The sequence below is a fragment of the Gadus morhua genome, chromosome 22 (assembly GCF_902167405.1).
Source record: "Gadus morhua chromosome 22, gadMor3.0, whole genome shotgun sequence".
Lineage (NCBI taxonomy): Eukaryota > Metazoa > Chordata > Actinopteri > Gadiformes > Gadidae > Gadus > Gadus morhua.
Window position 1 is genome coordinate 14,079,609 of NC_044069.1, and position 21,095 is coordinate 14,100,703.

General features: G+C 41.3%; 2 long non-coding RNA genes across 2 annotated transcripts; one reads left to right on the plus strand and one right to left on the minus strand.

Annotated features, from left to right (window-relative positions):
- Positions 1–10,861: 10,861 nt before the first annotated feature.
- LOC115536262 (uncharacterized) lies at positions 10,862–11,866 on the plus strand. The gene is made up of 4 exons (XR_003974629.1): positions 10,862–11,028; positions 11,127–11,288; positions 11,402–11,646; positions 11,782–11,866. It is a non-coding gene; the product is annotated as an uncharacterized LOC115536262 (long non-coding RNA).
- A 128-nt stretch (positions 11,867–11,994) lies between these two features.
- Positions 11,995–13,294, minus strand: LOC115536031 (uncharacterized). Its single transcript, XR_003974595.1, has 2 exons — positions 12,926–13,294; positions 11,995–12,607 (listed from the first exon to the last, which is right to left on the minus strand). It is a non-coding gene; the product is annotated as an uncharacterized LOC115536031 (long non-coding RNA).
- Between the last annotated feature and the right edge of the window lie 7,801 nt (positions 13,295–21,095).

Consider the following 21,095-nt stretch of genomic DNA (forward strand, 5'->3'; position numbering starts at 1 on the left):
TGACGCATTTTCACAACTTTTGTCAAGAGGGGACCTGAAAGTGTGTGAGTATTTAGTCCATACTGGAGATGCGCGGATGGGCTATTATTTCATCCGCAACCGCATCACAAAACGCTTGATCCGCCCGCCATCCATCCGCAACAATTTTTTTGACCAATTTTCAAAACCGCACCCTCCCGCCATCCGCCTGTTGTTTTTAGGTATATGTGCTGCTGACGCGAGGCTAGAAAGTTCTTGCCTGTTCTTGAAAGGAGACTGATCCAATGCCGCAAAGATATTTAAAGGATAAAGTCCCTAGTATGAAAGCCTATTGGCTATGTTGTAGCCTATCCCCAGAATATTATCAGTGAAGTGACGTCTGTCTCCGATCGATGCACAGGGAGAAACTTTAAAATAGCCAAGCACATCGGCAAACCTGACCTTACCATAGGCTAGTAGGCCTACACTTTTTTTTATCATTGTAATAAAACGCAATTTGGTACACCATTTTAATATGGTAATATAGCCTACTGTGTTGTTTTTTTTGCAAAATGAAAGATAGCCTTTTAAGGAAACGCCGACTCGAGCCTATTAATTCCGAAATTTCACCGCATTGAAGGCTATATAGGCTACTGTAACAAGCCCAACACTTGCCTGCTTGCCTTGCAAATCAAAGTTTTCCGACTATTTTTCTTACCTTCTTTCTTAGGTGTTGATGTTACTGAGCTAGAAGTTTAACTTGTTCTGCACATCTCGAGCTGCCAATGCCTGATGTCACTTCTGAATCAAATCACTCCATCATCTCTTTGAAATTCCATATTCCACGAGTGGTAGGCTACAATGACTGGCTGTTTTAAAATATAACTTATACGAAACAAAATAACCCAGGCAGTTTCATATACGAGACGTTAAAGCTTCTTCCAATACTGACAGCTGTCTCATAACTTGCAGGTTTGTGGAGACGCGACATGGGACGGATCGTCACTTAATTTAAACTTTTTTGCTTCCGTTAGTGTGTGTGTGTGTGTGTGTGTGTGTGTGTGTGTGTGTGTGTGTGTGTGTGTGTGTGTGTGTGTGTGTGTGTGTGTGTGTGTGTGTGTGTGAGATAGAGACAGAGAGGCCAATTTACTGCCTGATGAGAATTGGATTATTTCAAAATGTGCTTGGAAGTAGGTAACGACATTTAACAATGTGTATATATTTTTGAATTTCGTTGGTTAAACCGCCAACCGCCCGAATTTAATTAAAATATTATTTTTTGTCACGTCACCCGCCCGATCCGCGGTTTAACCGCGGAGTCCGCGGTTGCAACCGCCAACCGCGCATCTCTAGTCCATACTCTATAGCGCCTCTGCTGGCCAGAGCTTGATTTTCAACGACCAATCCACACAAGTCGCTTCAAACACTCCTCTATTGTGTGAACGACCTGCAGTCGTTCACACGTCTGTCAGAGTGTAGAGGGCTGTTAAACAGACTACTTAGTAAAGTCTCTTGAAACATGCAAACAAAAAAGGCTCAGCTTTAAAAGTTCCACACTTCTTTTGTATGTAGTGACAGGGGTCCACTAATAATAATAATAATACATTTAATTTGAATGACACTGTTGGCTATTACAAAATGACACAAGTCCCTTCTTAGATAGCATGGAGCGACATTCACACTCCTTTTATGAAAAGAGGTAATAACTATATATACTGTAAGGGAAAGATAGTAATCTCAACTAATGTAATAATAATTTGTCAAACTTGATTTGTTAGTCTGTTTTTAGGAATAGAATTGTCTAACAAAAAACCTATCTATTCATTTGTATCAATAGAAATGATAAACAAATACAATATAAGGGTCTAGACCTTTGAAATGAACAAAGACACCAAGCATGACTAGCAAATGGTAACATGTATTTTACATGGTACACCTATGGTCTAGGACATGATCTCGGTGTAGCAAGAGGGCGAGCTTGATCTCATTGGACTCAGCTTAACGTGTAGATGCTAAATAACATGTAATTTGTCAGAAATCTCCATCGGGAAGCAAATCTATAGCTGGTCATTATTGATAAGGCCTCCAAAATCGACAGCTAATTACTACCCCGAAACATATTCAAATATGATCATGTGTGGCACTGTTGCAATCACCTCAAAACGTAGATGTCAAAGCACACCTTGTTTGCCCCGTTACGCCACCGGGAAGATATTTTCATACTTCTAATGGATTGATTCATATAAGGTTCTCGGAGTGAGACTTTAAGCGGCTGCAGCAGAAGTGTTGAGACGAAAGATGATAGACATTTATAGAATATTCCCATTCTGATTCTTCGCACGACCTGCAGGTTGGAGAGACTGAAATAACCCCCAAAATGAGTAATAATGTAAAGCAGCCAAGTCCCAGAAATTGCTTGAACTATTTATTTCATTCCATCGTTTCGTTGATATGCATTATTGAAAAGTTTCAAGCATATGGATTTAATGCAATATCCACAAACAGTTCAAAATGGTACCATGATATGTGGTCACAGGTACATAATTATCACCTGATAAACATGTCACGGGTTGAAATCAAAGGCAGTACAAATAGATAAAAATGTAGCTGAAGTTTCAAATGTCTTGTTTATTGTATTAACCAGTTCATTTCCCTTTTGTGAAAGTCACCAAAAGTTAAACGCAAGGTCACAGGCTAACAGTGGAGCTGTGTTGGGAACCAGCAGCCAAGAGCTTCCATGGAAACTTTCTACCCATGTTAAATAGATTTAGTTGGCAGTTCCTTTGCTGCCCATTTTTTAAACTTGTGGAAGCACTTTGCAGTACTGGGAGACACCATTTCTAAACGGCAATGGAGCTAGATTCTAAAAATATCAAAAGATGCCCAAAGCAATTACCTTTAACCCATAGTTGTGTTTTATCAAATTAAAAAATTTGAGTTTCATTGACCACAAATTGAGCAGAAATATTTTGCATACAAATCTTTAAATAGTTTAACCACATTAAGAAAAAATACATTCGTTAATTTTTTTTATTAGTGAAGCCACAAGTTTTGCACATTATCCAAACAGAATACCTGAAATGTTGATATTTTCCGCCCTTTCGGGTTAAAACAAGAGAAAAGGACAACCTAACAAGAGTGAAAAGTTTGGGTTAGGTGACCTATAGTTCAAAGATGTCCCTGGTCAGGTAGACTAAAAAAAATAGTGTATTCCCAATTGCTCCAGGACATTCGTGTAATTTACTTGTGAGCTCTCCCTCAAGCCTAGAGAGACATCAGTGTTGAACCACCAACTGAAAGGGGGTATTTGCCATTAGTATGATTGACAACATTTCATGGCTATTAATTTAGTTCATTATATTTAGCCAATTTGAATAGACTTTTCTAGCAGGTGAGGCTGTCAAAGAACTAAATATGGAGCAACTACAAAAAGTAAATTTGCAGCATGACCAAATTATACAAAAAGTATAGGAACTGTTCTAGCAGATATGTTTTAGAAGTCTCTTTTGATAGGCAGGGAATAATTGTCTTTGTCACCCTGTAGTCATGCCATCAAATCTGTTGGGCAAAGTCCCGCTACTGATTAATCCAGTAGACTCACCAGTCAAGTCCCCCTAGTTAGAAAATGGAAGAAACCTAGTTAGTCATGTTAATTATTCTGTTGTTACAAATGAAGACTAATACTTTCCACATATTGCGCTCCAAGTTACTGGCTTCAGTCTTGGATTTTATAGTTCTATATGAATAGATTCAATTTACTAAACTATTAATCATGCTTCAGAAGAATTAACCTCTCTTGGATGGCAGATCTACCACAAGCCTCCATTGCCACAACCTCCAGATGGCTTACGACCTACGGCAACTCCTCGACTACTGCAAGCCAACAAATTGGCTCTTGCACACCAGACACGCATTTTGCTTTATTTTAGGTTTTCAAGCATCTTAAAATACCCAAATCATCGCTCCAATACACAAGTCAGCTAATGGCCTACAAGGAAATGCTGAAGCTAGTGTTAGTGATGGCGATAGAAATGGACAAGCTTGCGTGTACAAATATGCAACTAGAATTGCAAGGTTCACAGCCCAGTTGCATAAGTGGTCGCAACCGTTGGATTTTAAGCAAGGGTAAAAAAAATAAAAAAACTTCCCACAAACTAGTCAACATGGTCAATTGAAAGCCTGTACAAAACGACCCTGGAATAGTCAAATGCAGCTTTACAGCGGATGAATTAAGCCAAATTGCATAAACATCCAATGGTAAACAGTATATAAATGCAATCAAGGTTGCACTCACACTAGGCCATCTGGCCGTGGCCGTCGCAACTGTGGCCTGGCCACGGTAGGCTCTTGTACATACGCCATCATGTCGATAGCATCCAAACAATTCTACCAAACCTTAACCAACTAGTGAAAAATGGAACAAAACTTTAGCACACACCCAGTGACTAATCACCTTGTCCAGGGGTGTTCCAACGTGGTTTACCAGAGGGCCTTGTGGACTTACAAAGTAAGCCACACATTTGACAGACAGCTCCGAATGACGTTAAACTAAGCTAATCTACAGGTTACCAGTGCTAGTGCAATTACATGAGCATTTTGCACAATATTTGTACTCCAATGCTACGTAAAGCAGGCTTCTTCAGAAACCCGTAGCCTGCTACATTGAAGGGCAACTGTAACAAATCCTGACCAAGACCGAAAGATGGCTCTGGAAGCCACTACGGCCCACGCAGCAGATTACTGCGTGGACCGTGGTGGCTTCCAGATCAACCCTTCGGTGGACCATTCATACACATGTATTCCGAGGATGTTTTGAAGACACTGGAGTCCCATGGCACTAGATTCCTTTGAAGACTAAGTTGGTATGGGGGGGCCCAAAGGGGGCCCCCCCATAGATCTTGTCAGTCATCTAACACCTGTTAAGAAAATCACACACACACATCACAAGATACAAATCAGCAAAGCTAGGTTAACAAACAGCGGTGACATGAATGTCAAGGTGCAAAGAGCAGGGATACTGATGGCTTGTGTCTGAGGAGACAGCCCAAAAACATCAACATTTAATAAAGGAAAATAACTTTTACTCACTGCGGTGGTCTGTTTCGAAGTGCCATTTTGGTAGCAATATTTGTCTGGGCTGTTCAGTCAAATGCCCACAAAAACAAACACGCAACAACGCATACTTTCAGTTTGTATAAAGTGACAATAGTGATCTGCAATCTAGATCGAAAACTTTCAACCCTCACTAAACTCAACCTCGATTGACACAGGCCGATGCGAAAAGTAAACCAAACCTATTGTGTTCACCTTTAATAAAGGGGTGCGTGACAGGTGATCTCAATTAAGAGCTAATCAGAAAGAACACACTGATCGGCCATGAGTGAGACTATCAAAACGAGGACGAGGATTTAACGGAATTGTTACCATTCAAATTCAAATTTCTTTATTATTGGATAGGGTATGATATCAATGATTTGGGCTTTGAGTAGGCCTATATTTCTTAAATATATTTCTTAAAGGGACACTGTTTAATATTTTGAGTAATTTGTTACCTCAAATCAACATATTCATTCATAAATAAGTCCTCATTGGTGTAAAATTATCTCTGCCAAAAATCTCACTTATCCTCCTGAGCGAAGAATAATTAATATTAATATCAATATGGTTACATAGGACGGGTAAGCTTCATGGAGGCTTCCATTTTCTTCCGGTCTATGAGCTGCCGAGAGGGACAAAAAGCACTACGTCGTACAGGAATTGCAAACGTGTTTTCACTCTGAGCCAGCGTGACGGCGGAACAGAGCTTAGTTTAGCGAGACGAGTATTACCGGCAAATTTGAACACATGCACCGCATTTTTTTGAAAGACCATAGTTATGCCACGCCACAGGAGAAGGAATCATCGTCGCCAAAAAAACGAAAAAGAGCGTTAAAAATGCAACGTGACCAGCGAATACAGAAAAGGAGGGTAAACATCGGAGTCGATTTTCCAAGGTGGAAAGAGCTGATGAAGGAGAAAGATTTTGAAAGGGATGCCGATGTTGCCTGCTTCCTTCTCGACAGGTAAGTCGATGTCACTGTCTAAAGTACAAGCTTTTGTCATTGCTTGGTTGTGTAATTCATTACATAGGCGGCACAACAGTGGAACACTTATACAGTGTTTGGGAGTAACAGAATACATGTAGGGCCTACCGGCGTTACGTATTAATTGTTTGTATGTTCAGATTTTAATTGGACCCCAGGAAGACTAGTCTGCCGCTTCTGAGACAACTAATGGGGATCCATAATAGGGAAAAAGGGCAAAAGGAATAAACAAATAAACGGCATTTCATTTGTGTTTGTGTTTTGTTTGTTGGTTTTTTAAACCCGAAACAGAAAAACAAAAATAGATACTTGTAGGCTACACCAGAAGGCAGAACGCAGCGAGCGAAGAAAAAAGACCCTACCACCTAAACCAGCAATAGACAAACCAACTATTTGACAATGGAAAGACACACGACGAGAATACTGAATAATCCAGTTGCTTGTTTTGTTTGTGTGATATTTAGATAAAACCACAATGAATACCGGGAAAAAAATACATATAAAGACGTTTCAAACTTTCCATTGAGTCTCGCATTCTACAATGGCCAGCATTATTGTTTTCCGTGGGAGCCGTTGACTAACCCAGTTCAGACCAAAGATTCACCTTGCAACTCCTTGCAACGCCTTGCAACGAGACGGGCTGCGACGTTCTAAAACTGGGCAGTTCACACTGGCTGCAACGCGCTGCAACGGGCTGCGACGCTAGGTGGTTTCCATAGCAACTGTGAACGCTCTGGCACATGCTGAGAGCCGCAACATCATCATTTGCGTAGGTTAGATTAGTTAGGTTTGCGATTAGTTAGGTTTGCAATTAGTTTTATTTTTACTTGAGAGTAGGCTAGAGTTACTATGTCTTGTCATTCTCCACTACATCTGCATTGGAGTAAATAGCTGGAGCTTACAGTTAGTTTAGATTACCCGTTGTTGGATACATTGCATTTTCCGGTCATTTGTCGTCCTCATATCTGTGCACACAATTATTCATGTCTGCGATCATCAGAGTCCACAAGCAGCAGGTCGCAATTTCCGATGGGTCACAATTCATGACAGCAGACCGTCGAACTCTGCGACCACATTGTAAATGCGGGGAAAATGAGTCAAACCCCAACCTTCTTCAATCTTCGGTTCGTTTTATGCTGGAGTGGACAGTACGGTACCGGGACGGAGTAAGGCCGTGACGTACAAGTTGTTCTGTTCTGTGCTGTGATTGGCTGAAGAGGAATAGTTAAATCGCCGCGTTCTAAAACTGGACCTTGCGATTTGACATGTTCAATCTCTGGCGACTCCTTGCAACGCCTTGCGACGCCTTGCAACGGCTTGCAACGACCCGTTCACACCGCCCCTGCGACGTTCTTAAACCGTCTCGTTGCAAGCCGTTGCAAGGTGAATCTTTGGTCTGAACTGGGTTTTAAGTCTGCGAGTGGACGATATGACCGTGGAGAAGATCGCCATGATATTCCAGGTTGCTGTTTACTAAGAAACCTAGCTGGTCATAAAACATTAAAATACATCTAAATGACAAGTAGCCTACATATTGTACAATAGGCTACATAGAAGAAGAAATAAACTAGATTTCTTCTTCGAAGGTTGTGCTCCACACAGAACCTCCTCAACGTCATAACGGAGCACTTCGGTGCACCAGATTGCTTTAGAGCGGTACTGATCTCGTCGTGTGTCTTTCCATTGTCAAATAGTTCACGAATAAAATCCCCATATGGTTCAAGTGCGGCCATAACTAAGGATAATTGGACAGTCTATTGCTGGTTTAGGTGGTAGGCTCTTTTTTCTTCGCTCGCTGCGTTCTGCCTTCTGGTGCAGCCTACAAATGTATCTATTTTTGTTTTTCTGTTTTGGGTTTAAAAAACCAACAAACAAAACACAAATGAAATGCCGTTTATTTGTTTATTCCTTTGGCCCTTTTTCCGTTTCAAAACCAAATCAGAAAAACCAAAAAACTACTCTGTTATTTGGTTTTTCTGATTTTGTTTTAAATCGGAATATTCAAAGAACGAACCATACACGGATTATTCATAATAAACAATAAACAATATTCAGAATATAACTAACTGTATTCCGTTAGTTACAATGTAAATTGTTGGTATTTAGAATACTGTTACATTGTTGAAATCAACGGATTACAATGCGTTGATTAGGATGCGTGCTCAGCCGCACGCATTATGGGAATTATTGTTTTGATTATCGGTAACTCCAAGACTGCCAAAGGCTATGTCAACTTTTATGTTATCTGACATTTTATGTAATCTGACATTAAATGACCTACTGTTATTTATCATCTGTATAGTTATTTGTCATGTTGGAAAGTCCACAACTGCTGGAGTCAAGTTCCTTGTCTGTAAGAATGCTTGGTCAATAAACCTGATCTGATTTGTCCATCTAATTTGTCCAGTTATGAGAGAACTCTTGGGATTCGGAACGAATCAACCCCCATGAAGCCAAACCGGAATGAAGTGCCAACTGCTGCGATATTGTCCAGTATTTCCAGTGGGACAGATAGGCAAGTCATCACATGGAAAATAATTTTGTCATTGTTTGTTTGACTACGAGTTTCTTGTAAAACTTTCATCTACCTGTACCTCATGGAGTGTTATGATTATTGTTTTCAGAGATGAACATCTATGCGCAATTGCAGAGGCACCGGAAATTGAATCTCTTGACAACAGGTAACCCATAAACTTTCATATTGTTTATTATCTATTTTGTGTGTTACATATTTCATACATGTTTTTATTGATTATTTATTCTCCTCCTAGCCTGCATGACATGAGCATTGGAGAAGAGGAGCTGAATGAAAATGCCTTCAATGATCACATGAACAGTGTGTAAGTGGGCTTCTATTCTGTCATTGGTTTCAATTGAGTTGTGTGGGGTCATTCATGACATTTCTATGTACTGGGTATGTTGTAGGATTGATTGGGCAGAAGAGGAGCCCACATTTCACAGGGACCCGGACGACAGCTCTGATGAGGAGTATCTTCAACCAATTTCTTTGAGGTGAGTCGAAATCTATTACTACTCTTTACTTGGTTTTTGTGCTGAGTTTTTACATATAAACCGTTCAGTACTATTTTTAAACGTTTCTATTCTTCTTGTTGACACAGAGGTTTGGGTCATGGCTATATGCTGAAAAGTTATGGAAATTCTTTGGTTTAACTGTGTGTGATTCCTGATGTTCTGCCTTTCCAGAATGGGTGGTGCACTGAAGGGAGCGCAGGCGATAGATAATCTACCAACCATCGGGATCGATGAGACTGTGCACGACCTGCCTGCCCCTGAAGTCCTTTCTGATGAGCCCTTGACTCTCAAGCAGCCAATTTTGCCAGGCCCTCAGAAGGTCCTTAGTGACGCTGATATCGTTGGCGTCAGAGCAGCAGTCATGTATGAGAACAGCTTGAGGCAGCTTGTCACATTTTTAACTCTGCCAGTGGACACATGCACTGGTGTCTTGAGGAACGGTTCGGTGTGTGAGAGTGTTGCTCCCTTTCCAACAGTCATCGCCACCAGGGGCACTGCAATGAGCGTCGAATGGGTAAGCCTTGACAGTAACTTCAAATCACAACGAATGGTAACAGACAGCACTGTATATCCATTGTGAATTTATAAGGCTACTCTTTCTGACCACTAGATCTGCCCTAATGGACATTGCCTATGGCGGTGGAACTCCCAGCCTGTGTTGAAGTTTGGCATGCAGGCCGGGGACTTTCTACTTTCCTCAAACATCTTGCTGTCTGGAAACAACTACGCTAAAGTTGCTCTCCTCCTCAAGTTCATGAACATCCGAATGGTTAACCCGACCACCCACTACACAATCCAGGACACGTACTGTGTTGACACCATCAAAGAATACTGGGAAGAGAAGAGGTCTGAGGCCATCAGCCGACTTCAAGGGAAAGATGTTGTGCTCTTGGGTGTGTATTTTTATATTTTACCTTGTTCTACATACATTTGTATAGTGTTACATAATGATACAGATTTTGCAAGCATCTGTCATACATGTGTTGTATTTTGAAATTAACTTATTTTTCAAGGCGATGGCAGAAATGACTCACCAGGGCATTCGGCACAATACTGCAGCTACACAACCATGGAGCTTGATTCAAAGGAAATTGTCTATGTGGCCACTATAGACAAGCGGCAGACAAACTGGAACTCTAATATCATGGAAAAGGAAGGTTTTATCCAGACTGTGGAAAAACTAACCCATGAGATAAAGGTAGTGGAATTCTGCACAGATGCCCATGTCCAGATTGGAGCCCTTTTTGAGTAAGTGGTCAACAGATAAAATGTTTGTGCACAAATATTGAAATGCTGATTGAGACACCTGGAAATAAAATGATTCCTTACTTCACAGACCCAGACAAAGGCAGATACAAGGAGCTCAGGATTCACCACAGCCTGGACATTTGGCATGGTGCCAAAAACCTGTCCAAAAAAATTGCTATTGTAAGTTCTAATACATCCAATTTTATACATAACACTACCCTGTACCGGCCTGCATGTCAGTTGAATCATTGTATTTTGCTTGATCTCCATGCAAAAATACATGCACGGAATAATTTGCATTGTTTGTTTTGTTTATCCCCTCAAGGCAGGAAAGTTTAAAGGCCAGTCTATTCTCCTTCACTGGTTGAGGGATGTAGTCAACCATTTCTGGTGGTGCTGCAAGAAAGCAGATACATTTCAGCAGTTTCTTGTAAGCAAGATGAATATATTTTTTTAATTCAATAAGTTCCATGATTCAAATACCCATTGCATGATGATTTTGTTTTTGTCTTTATTTGGTTTACTTTCCTCAGGCACTTTGGATTGGGGTTCAACCATCACACCTGGGAGACTGCCAACATGATCACCTCGAATACACTCATGAAAAGCAGTGGATTGAGAGGGATTCCCAGAGCCACAAAGCACTAGTGAACATTGTCCTCAACAAGCGCTGGCAGAAGGATGTCCACAAGTATCTGCGCTTCAGGTAAAGTGTGGGGACATGACAATTAAATAGAAATTTCAGAGCTGTTAGAAATGTGTGGGTGTGTGTTTCTTTCTCTAATTTTTTTTTTATTCATCCAGATCAACAGCACACCTTGAGTCATTTCAGAATCACATTCTGATGTATGCCAGCAAGCGCCAGGCATTCACTCCCCGAGGGTATGACTCAAGAGTTTTGCTCGCAGCTCTGGACTACAATTTCCACCACAAACGGCAAACTTACAGGACGGCTGAGGGCCAAGTGTATGTGTAACTCATTAAAAATTTCTGTTCAAATAATTGCATATTCCTATTGTCTAACAATTATGTGATTTTAGTTGTCATAATGACTTGTAATACTTTCCTTTTATATTTAGTCTTAGGAAGAAGTACAATAAGAATGCCAGAAGATACAGCCTATACGCCTTAAAATGTGAGAAATCATATGATTACATCCCTGAGCTGCAAGTGCGTATTGTGAATGGAAGAGTTGCAAGCGGGGTTGGGATGCCACGAAAGAGGACCCTACGCCCGGATGACCCAAGGCAGCTTGGTGTTGTGCCCCCAATACCTCCACCACCGATGTCAGAGTTGGTACGCACGCATGTCAGCAGAGGCCTAGGTAAGTGACACACATCTACCTGCTGTTATTTCAGCACAGGCCATTGCCTCTAACTGATACTGAATTGTGTGCACATGCATGTTAATGATAATCCATTGTGTGCACATGACTAATGGTACTCCATGTCTTTTACAGGATCAGCCCTCGATGCTGCTAGCCACATGGAGGCCGATTGAGCAGTTGTTTGGTGTTGCTGGTGTTTGAGGTGTAAACATTTTTGTAAATATGAATAAATCACTTTTGTTTTTCAAAAAAACATAAATTTCATCGTACTGTTCATGAAATTGCTATTGAACCTTATTTTGACATTTTTCTCGATCCCTAGTGTAGAACAAATACAGCACAGACTCAAATAACAAATCTTTTATTCTTCGTAACAAAAAACAGAACTCAAAAGAATACTAAATAGATATAAATATAACTTTACTATTTACTCCAAATATTTACAACACTACTCAGGCCAATCTCTCAGATCCCTGGAATGTAGCCTGTGTATTGTCCCTGAGGGTCAGGGAATTTGTCCCTAATTCTCCAACACAGCAGCTGGGAATCACTCTCCGGTTCCCCTGTCCTAATGCGCCATGCTGCCAGAAAATATAATGCCTGTAAGCTGCATGCCTGTATTCCCTGTTGTCCTCGCCGGGCTCCCTTACATTTCCTAAGGCAGTGAGGTTCTCCCGGTACTGCCTATGGATCCGCAGGTAACCCTCACCCAGGCAGTACTGTGTGAAATGGGGCAGGAGGCTCACACAGTGGACAGGGTCTTGGCCACAGCATTTCCTCTCCCTGTCCGTCGGCATGTCTCTGCACTTACCACAGGTACACCACGGTACCCCCGTTACCTCCGCAGATGTCTTTGCTGATGCAACAGCAGAAGATCAAAAATCAGACCCGGCTGCCTCTCCAACATTCCTGCTGCGAGGCGTCTGTGATCCTCAAGGCTCATCTCCTGCAGTAATCTCTGAAGAAATGAAAGGAAATAAGATGGGGTTAGGCCATAAGGTATACAGGTAGACATAAAGCCAACACGTTGGAAAACATGTTTTGCAATATAGTGCACAGGAGGCAATGCAGTGTAAAGGATCTCATATTTATCAATGTTGACAAAAGACAACTTCATTAGTGTGCAAAATAAACAAATGCTCTCTAACATTTTCTAAAAGCCTTTGTTTTAAAAAACACTCAATTACCTCACGTTGTGACTATGGTGAGGTTATGTGCAAAGGATTGGAAATTCATAGCCTGTTCATTTGCTGCTAGCCATATAAATTGTACAAACCTCTGTCGCTTCTCTTCTCTGCCTTTGGAAACCTTCAATCCTATCAAGATCTTCTCTAGACTCTCGTTCTCCTCTTCCTTGTCGTCCTCTTCGCCTAGCTCCCACCGATCCACTGCCTCTCTGTCCTCTCCCTCTCCCTACCGGCGTTGAATCGCCTGATGATGATCTCTGACAATGGACGGACATCGAAAAGTAAACGGATAAAGAATGTTTCATTACTAATAAGCACATAGTTCATGCGTTGTAGTAGAGTAATATAAACTCTAGCCTACTAAAAAAAAAGTTATAGGCCTGCTATTGCTGATTTAGATTGAATTTTTCTATTTCTCTACTGATTGCCTCGACAATGCAACATTAAAAGTTACTTCCGACGGGCCTAGTCCGACTTTTCAAAAAGGAGGCGCATTAGGCCGACGGTTCAATATGCCGAATAGGCCTACATATAAAGAGCATTATACCTCTCTCTCTCTCTCTTTTGTCATTTTTGCTCTCAGAGAGAGAAAGAGACACACAACTCTTTATATGTAGGCCTATTCGGCATATTAAACCGTCGGCCTAATGCGCCTCATGTTTGACTTATCGGACAAACGGCCCTTCGGAACAATGGGTTATCGTAACATTGTTTAAATAATGACTATCGTGAATGATGACTGAAATAATTCACTATCTTACACTAATGATTCAATGCCGTTTGAAGTTTGTTTAAAATAATGAACCTCATCATCATCACTCGAATGACTCGATGAGGTAGTAGGTGTCATGTCACAGCTTCTTGGCACATACTGCCCACCGTAGTTTTTGGACAAGCGAGCACTATTAGTTATTTTGCCATTCATATTGAATCTTTACTGTCTTTCATTGTACAACACAATCATCTAATAATTATTCATAACGCTCTTCCATCTCCTTGGCTGCATTAAGACGAGGCTCGGGTCAGAGCAAAGATCGGGATCCACACATGATAAGGGATAAAGTTATTTATTAGAATAAAGTAAGTATCATGAAATCTGTAAAGGGATTAGTGTAGCGTATGGAAGATTAGAAAATGTGCGATTATATGGTTTGGACAGAAAACCAGTACCAAACTCACAAGGACCGACCGAGCGTAATCTTCCATACACTACACTAATCCCTTTACAGATTTCATGATACTTACTTTATTCTAATAAATAACTTTATCCCTTATCATGTGTGGATCCCGATCTTTGCTCTGACCCGAGCCTCGCCTTAATGCAGCCAAGGAGTTGGAAGAGCGTCATGAATAATTATTAGATGATTGTGTTGTACAATGAAAGACAGTAAAGATTCAATATGAATGGCAAAATAAGGATGGGATTTTATTTGAACAATAAAACATGTGTTTTATTTAAATTTATAGAGAGGCAAATTATAGAGAGGCTGAGATTATAGATTTCATATTCAAAAGGCGAAGGGGTGAAAAAATGTAAGAAATATATTTAAGAAATATAGGCCTACTCAAAGCCCAAATCATTGATATCATACCCTATCCAATAATAAAGAAATTTGAATTTGAATGGTAACAATTCCGTTAAATCCTCGTCTTCGTTTTGATAGTCTCACTCATGGCCGATCAGTGTGTTCTTTCTGATTAGCTCTTAATTGAGATCACCTGTCACGCACCCCTTTATTAAAGGTGAACACAATGGGTTTGGTTTACTTTTCGCATCGGCCTGTGTCAATCGAGGTTGAGTTTAGTGAGGGTTGAAAGTTTTCGATCTAGATTGCAGATTACTATTGTCACTTTATACAAACTGAAAGTATGCGTTGTTGCGTGTTTGTTTTTGTGGGCATTTGACTGAACAGCCCAGACAAATATTGCTACCAACATGGCACTTCGAAACAGACCACCGCAGTGAGTAAAAGTTATTTTCCTTTATTAAATGTTGACGTTTTTGGGCTGTCTCCTCAGACACAAGCCATCAGTATCCCTGCTCTTTGCACCTTGACATGCATGTCACCGCTGTTTGATAACCTAGCTTTGCTGATTTGTATCTTGTGATGTGTGTGTTTTTCTTAACAGGTGTTAGATGACTGACAAGATCTATGGGGGGGCCCCCTTTGGGCCCCCCCATACCAACTTAGTCTTCAAAGGAATCTAGTGCCATGGGACTCCAGTGTCTTCAAAACATCCTCGGAATACATGTGTATGAATGGTCCACCGAAGGGTTGATCTGGCAGCTACCACGGTCCACGCAGTAATCTGCTGCGTGGGCCGTAGTGGCTTCCAGAGCCATCTTTCGGTCTTGGTCAGGATTTGTTACAGTTGCCCTTCAATGTAGCAGGCTACGGGTTTCTGAAGAAGCCTGCTTTACGTGGCATTGGAGTACAAATATTGTGCAAAATGCTCATGTAATTGCACTAGCACTGGTAACCTGTAGATTAGCTTAGTTTAACGTCATTCGGTGCTGTCTGTCAAATGTGTGGCTTACTTTAAGTCCACAAGGCCCTCTGGTAAACCACGTTGGAACACCCCTGGACAAGGTGATTAGTCACTGGGTGTGTGCTAAAGTTTTGTTCCATTTTTCACTAGTTGGTTAAGGTTTGGTAGAATTGTTTGGATGCTAGCGACGTGATGGTGTATGTACAAGAGCCTACCGTGGCCAGGCCACAGTTGCGACGGCCACGGCCAGATGGCCTAGTGTGAGTGCAACCTTGATTGCATTTGTATACTGTTTACCATTGGATGTTTATGCAATTTGGCTTAATTCATCCGCTGTAAAGCTGCATTTGACTATTCCAGGGTCGTTTTGTACAGGCTTTCAATTGACCATGTTGACTAGTTTGAGGGAAGTTTTTATTTTTTTTACCCTTGCTTACAATCCAACGGTTGCGACCACTTATGCAACTGGGCTGTGAACCTTGCAATTCTAGTTGAATATTTGTACACGCAAGCGTGTCCATTTCTATCGCCATCACTAACACTAGCTTCAGCATTTCCTTGTAGGCCATTAGCTGACTTGTGTATTTGAGCGATGATTTGGGTATTTTAAGATGCTTGAAAACCTAAAATAAAGCAAAATGCGTGTCTGGTGTGCAAGAGCCAATTTGTTGGCTTGCAGTAGTCGAGGAGTTGTCGTAAGCCATCTGGAGGTTGTGGCAATGGAGGCTTGTGGTAGATCTGCCATCCAAGAAAGGTTAATTCTTCTGAAGCATGATTAATAGTTTAGTAAATTTAATCTATTCATGTAGAACTATAAAATCCAAGACTGCAGCCAGTAACTTGGATCGCAATATGTGGAAAGTATTAGTCTTCATTTGTAACAGAATAATTAACATGACTAACTGGGTTTTTTCCTTTTTCTAACTAGGGGGACTTGACTGGTGAGTCTACTGGATTAATCAGTAGCGGTACAGATTTGATGGCATGACTACAGGGTGACAAAGACAATTATTCCCTGCCTATCAAAAGAGACTTCTAAAACATATCTGCTAGAACAGTTCCTATACTTTTTCTATCATTTGGTCATGCTGCAAATTTACTTTTTGTAGTTGCTCCATATTTAGTTCTTTGACAGCCTCACCTGCTAGAAAAGTCTATTCAAATCGGCTAAATATAATGAACTAAATGAATAGCCATGAAATGTTGTCACTCATACTAATGGCAAATACCCCCTTTCAGTTGGTGGTTCAACACTGATGTCTCTCTAGGCTTCAGGGAGAGCTCACAAGTAAATTACACGAATGTCCTCGAGCAATTGGGAATACACTTTTATTTAGTCTACCTGACCAGGGACATCTTTGAACTATAGGTCACCTAACCCAAACTTTTCACTCTTGTTAGGTTGTCCTTTTCTCTTGATTTAACGCAAAAGGGCTGAAAATATCAACATTTCAGGTATTCTGTTTGGATAATGTGCAAAACTTGTGGCTTCACTAATAAAAATAATTAACGAATGTATTTTTCTTAATGTGGTTAAACTATTTAAAGATTTGTATGCAAAATATTTCTGCTCAATTTGTGGTCAATGAAACTCAAATTTTTTAATTTGATAAAACGCAACTATGGGTTAAAGGTATTTTTTTTTGGGGCATCTTTTGATATTTTTAGAATCTAGCTCCATTGCCGTTAGAAATGGTGTCTCCCAGTACTGCATAGTGCTTCCACAAGTTTAAAAAATGGGCAGAAAAGGAACTGCCAACTAAATCTATTTAACATGGGTAGAAAGTTTTTATTAGCCCGTTTTGAGTACGGCATCCGGGTCCTTGAAGTATACTTATTTTCGCCGGATCTGAATTGGAACGTACTGTGTACTCAAAATTTGGCTAGTAAGTACGGACAGTACGGGTATTGGAACACGGCACAGGTTCGAGCGTGTGCATGGGTTGAATTGCGTGCGTCTCACCTCGAATGCATGAGACATGAGAGCCCTGTACTTGCGTGACACAAACCAGCACCGCAAACTCTCTCCCGCTTGAGATTACGTCTTTCTTTATAGGTTCATGGGTCTGATTCGCCGATTTCCCATGCTGATATCCCCGGAGATTCTCAGGCATCTTCGACAATTTGGCTATAGATTGTCTCATTACACGCTAAATAATATAATTATAGCCTAATTATATATATAGCCTATACATATATAGGCAATATATAATTAGGCAATATATATATATACATATAGTATTTGTGGTTTTGGCATAAACATAACTAAGGTGCACTGTACTATCTGCGCACACCCTTTCTGAAGCCTCGCTCTCTCTCTCTCGGTTCCTCCCTCTCTCTCTTTCTCTCTCTCTCGTACCGTTTTGTGGAGCACGTTAATTGTCTTAGAACACTCCCATTCAGAATGCATTGGTTTACATTTCGTTCTGTGTAACACGCAAAAAGTCGGACTATCGTGCTCTGGAACACGCTTCAATAAATTAACGTTCGTGCGCAGGAGCACGCAATCGCGTGATATCGGGTTGTACCTACAGCATATGTCAGAACCTGCAAAATAGTATACAGACCATCAAAGAAAGTTTGATGTGTAGAATTTTGTTTTTAACTTGGTGCTGTTAAACAGAGAAGATGGTCCCCTCTTGGATTGTACAGAATGACAGAAGTCCCCTCTTTGCCTGTTCAAAATGACACTGGTCCCTAGTTAAATGGTATGGAGCGACACTTACACTCCGGCATTTATGTATTCATTAGGGTAGAAAAAAAATGTTAACTGCTTTCTCTATAGTACAAAATAAATAATTTGCCATAGAGCCTTTACACAGTTCTTCCATAGTTCATGAGACATTTTGTCATGAGGAAAAAAGACTTATAGATAACAGGGCTAACTAGGGCTGTCAATCAATAAAAATATTTAATTGGATTAATCGCATTATTGTCCATATTTAACTTGCAAATTGCAAATTAATCGCCCATTTTTTAACCCTTCTAAATATATCTTAAAAGATGATTATAGATTATTGATGAGGATTACATTTATTCTTTTCCACACTTCATGAATAGATCCATGCAGGAGTGTGAGGGTCGCTCCATACCATTTAACAGGGGACTTCTGTCATGTTTTACAATCCAAGTGGGGACCATCTTTCATATTTTAGAGCACAAATTTTGTCTGTTCTTTTAATGTGAATTTATGTAAATCAGTTTTTTCTAGATTATATTTTTCCACAATAACATGACTTCAGTTTTAACTACCATAATTTATCACGGTTCAATCAACAATCGCTGTTCCCTGCACTTGAACTGCCTTAATTAACTTGCAAATTTCAAATTAAACGAACATTTTTTAACCCTTCTAATTATGACAAAATAACAAATATATGTGAAAAAAACAACAACTTAAAACTAAACTCTGTATTATGTTTTTGTATTTTTTAAATGACCAGAAATAGAGGTCCACACTTGGTCGATGAAAACCGATAGTCCCCTGGTAGGGTAAACGTGTGTGTGTGTGTGTGTGTGTGTGTGTGTGTGTGTGTGTGTGTGTGTGTGTGTGTGTGTGTGTGTGTGTGTGTGTGTGTGTGTGTGTGTGTGTGTGTGTGTGTGTGTGTGTGTGTGTGTGTGTGTCTTTTGGTCCCTGATACGGAATCCTGCTGAGGAGGCCCGGAACATTCCCTGGCAGTTTCTCAACCATTTAAGAAGATGTTCGATTTTTTAGGAGCGAGGGGGGAGGGGGGGGGGGGGGGGGGGGGGGGGGGGGGGAGAGAGAGAGAGAGAGAGAGAGAGAGAGAGAGAGAGAGAGAGAGAGAGAGAGAGAGAGAGAGAGAGAGAGAGAGAGAGAGAGAGAGAGATTCTTGGGCAGTCCGAGAGAAGCTGGTGTTATAAGGAGTCAACAGTGGAGAAGGATGTGAAGTAGATTTCCTCCTAAACTCAGACAGCCAGTGATATCGCAGCCTCAATGTATGATGGCTCACTTCCTGTGATAACAGCAATCCTCCACTGCACTGTATAACTCAGACAACTCAGACACAACTGGAACGATGACAAGAAAAGAGACTCAACCCAAACGGACACACACACACACACACACACACACACACACACACAACACAAACACACACAAACACACAGACACACCACACACACACACACACACACACACACACACACATAACAAGAAACACACACACACACACACACACACACACACACACACACACACACACACACACACACACACACACACACACACATAACAAGAAACACACACACACACACACACACACACACACACACACACACACACACACACACACACACACACGCACACGCACACATGACCAGACAACTTATGCACACATTCTTAGGCACAAAGTCAATTTCAATACACACACACACACAAACAGGCACTTTGTGATATTGTCATACATACACATACAAAAGTTAACAATGCGTGTTTCTTATTATACGTACATTGAGAAATGTGTGCGTCTCGTTGTTCATCCGCATACACATCAAGCAATAGGACATGTTGTAAAAGCCATTTGATTGGTGCGGGGACTTTCTGTGATTGGCTTATCTCTCCCTGATGGAACCCCTGGCTGACCTCCTCCAAACAGAGGGAGAAGCATCCTGAACATCCTGTCCAGAGGGAAGCTGAAAGAACTCCGGGCCAAGGGTTGTGGAGGATGCAGGAGTGCTCATCTGGTGAACACGTCCTCCCTGGGCCCCGGACACAGCACAACATCCATGTTGAAGTCTCTGTGCCTGTGGTTTTTGAGCAGGGCACTAGTACCTGTGAGTCATGGGTAGTGCATTGTCCCTAGAGACGGAGGCTGTAGCAGCAGAGGCCACGTTTCCTGAACAGGAAAAAGGAAGACAATGTACAAATAAATGAAATTTGACACACAGTGATAGAGTGTCGATGGAGAGAAGCAAGTCTGGTCGAGTCATGGCGAACTGCAGCCAATTGGAAAAATAAAAACAAACAAGGGAAATCGCACGCTTAGGCACGCTCACATTACACAAACCCAATCATGTCTAAAACAACCTCTTCTGTTATGCAAATATGGCCGTTTCACCCGCGCACGTACACCAAGCGTAGTCATGCTTGACCTGCTGAGGACCGATGTCTCAGGTCAATTCTCATTGTCTCGATACATCTTCATACAAGCCAAAACAGTGGTGACGATGGGAGACCCAAAGTCATACCCCTACTCCTGTACCCACAATCCCCCCCCCCCCCCCCCCCTTTTGCGATGAGTCACACTCTATGGTGGATCAAATCGATTTTGGTTTGTTTGCTTCTGTTTGGGACTTTCAAAAATAATTAAAGTGGTGGTCAAATTTGTCATCTGCCCCTTCGTGAAGGATGGAGGCCAACTTAGGGCGCAGTACAGTGTGTCCAGTGAAAGGTCTTTATTATGGTGTTCTGGGACTCCGGCTGTCTTTATAGAAACTCCAGTCTTCTATCCTGGGCCTCCTGGCCAGTTTAATGAGTGGTGTGCTTTACACTGTGGATGCAGGGGAAAGGCCACAATGTCCCTTCAAAAAAAGGTCAAGTTTAACATGATGTGCCTGTGTGGTGTGTGTGTGTTTGTGTGTGTGTGTGTGGTGAGAGAGAGAGAGAGAGAGAGAGAGAGAGAGAGAGAGAGAGAGAGAGAGAGAGAGAGAGAGAGAGAGAGAGAGAGAGACGGAGAGGAAGGGAGAGGAAGGCCTTCGTCTAGTTACATCTGCACCAGTTGTGATTCTACAACAGGGCTCTCGGTGAGG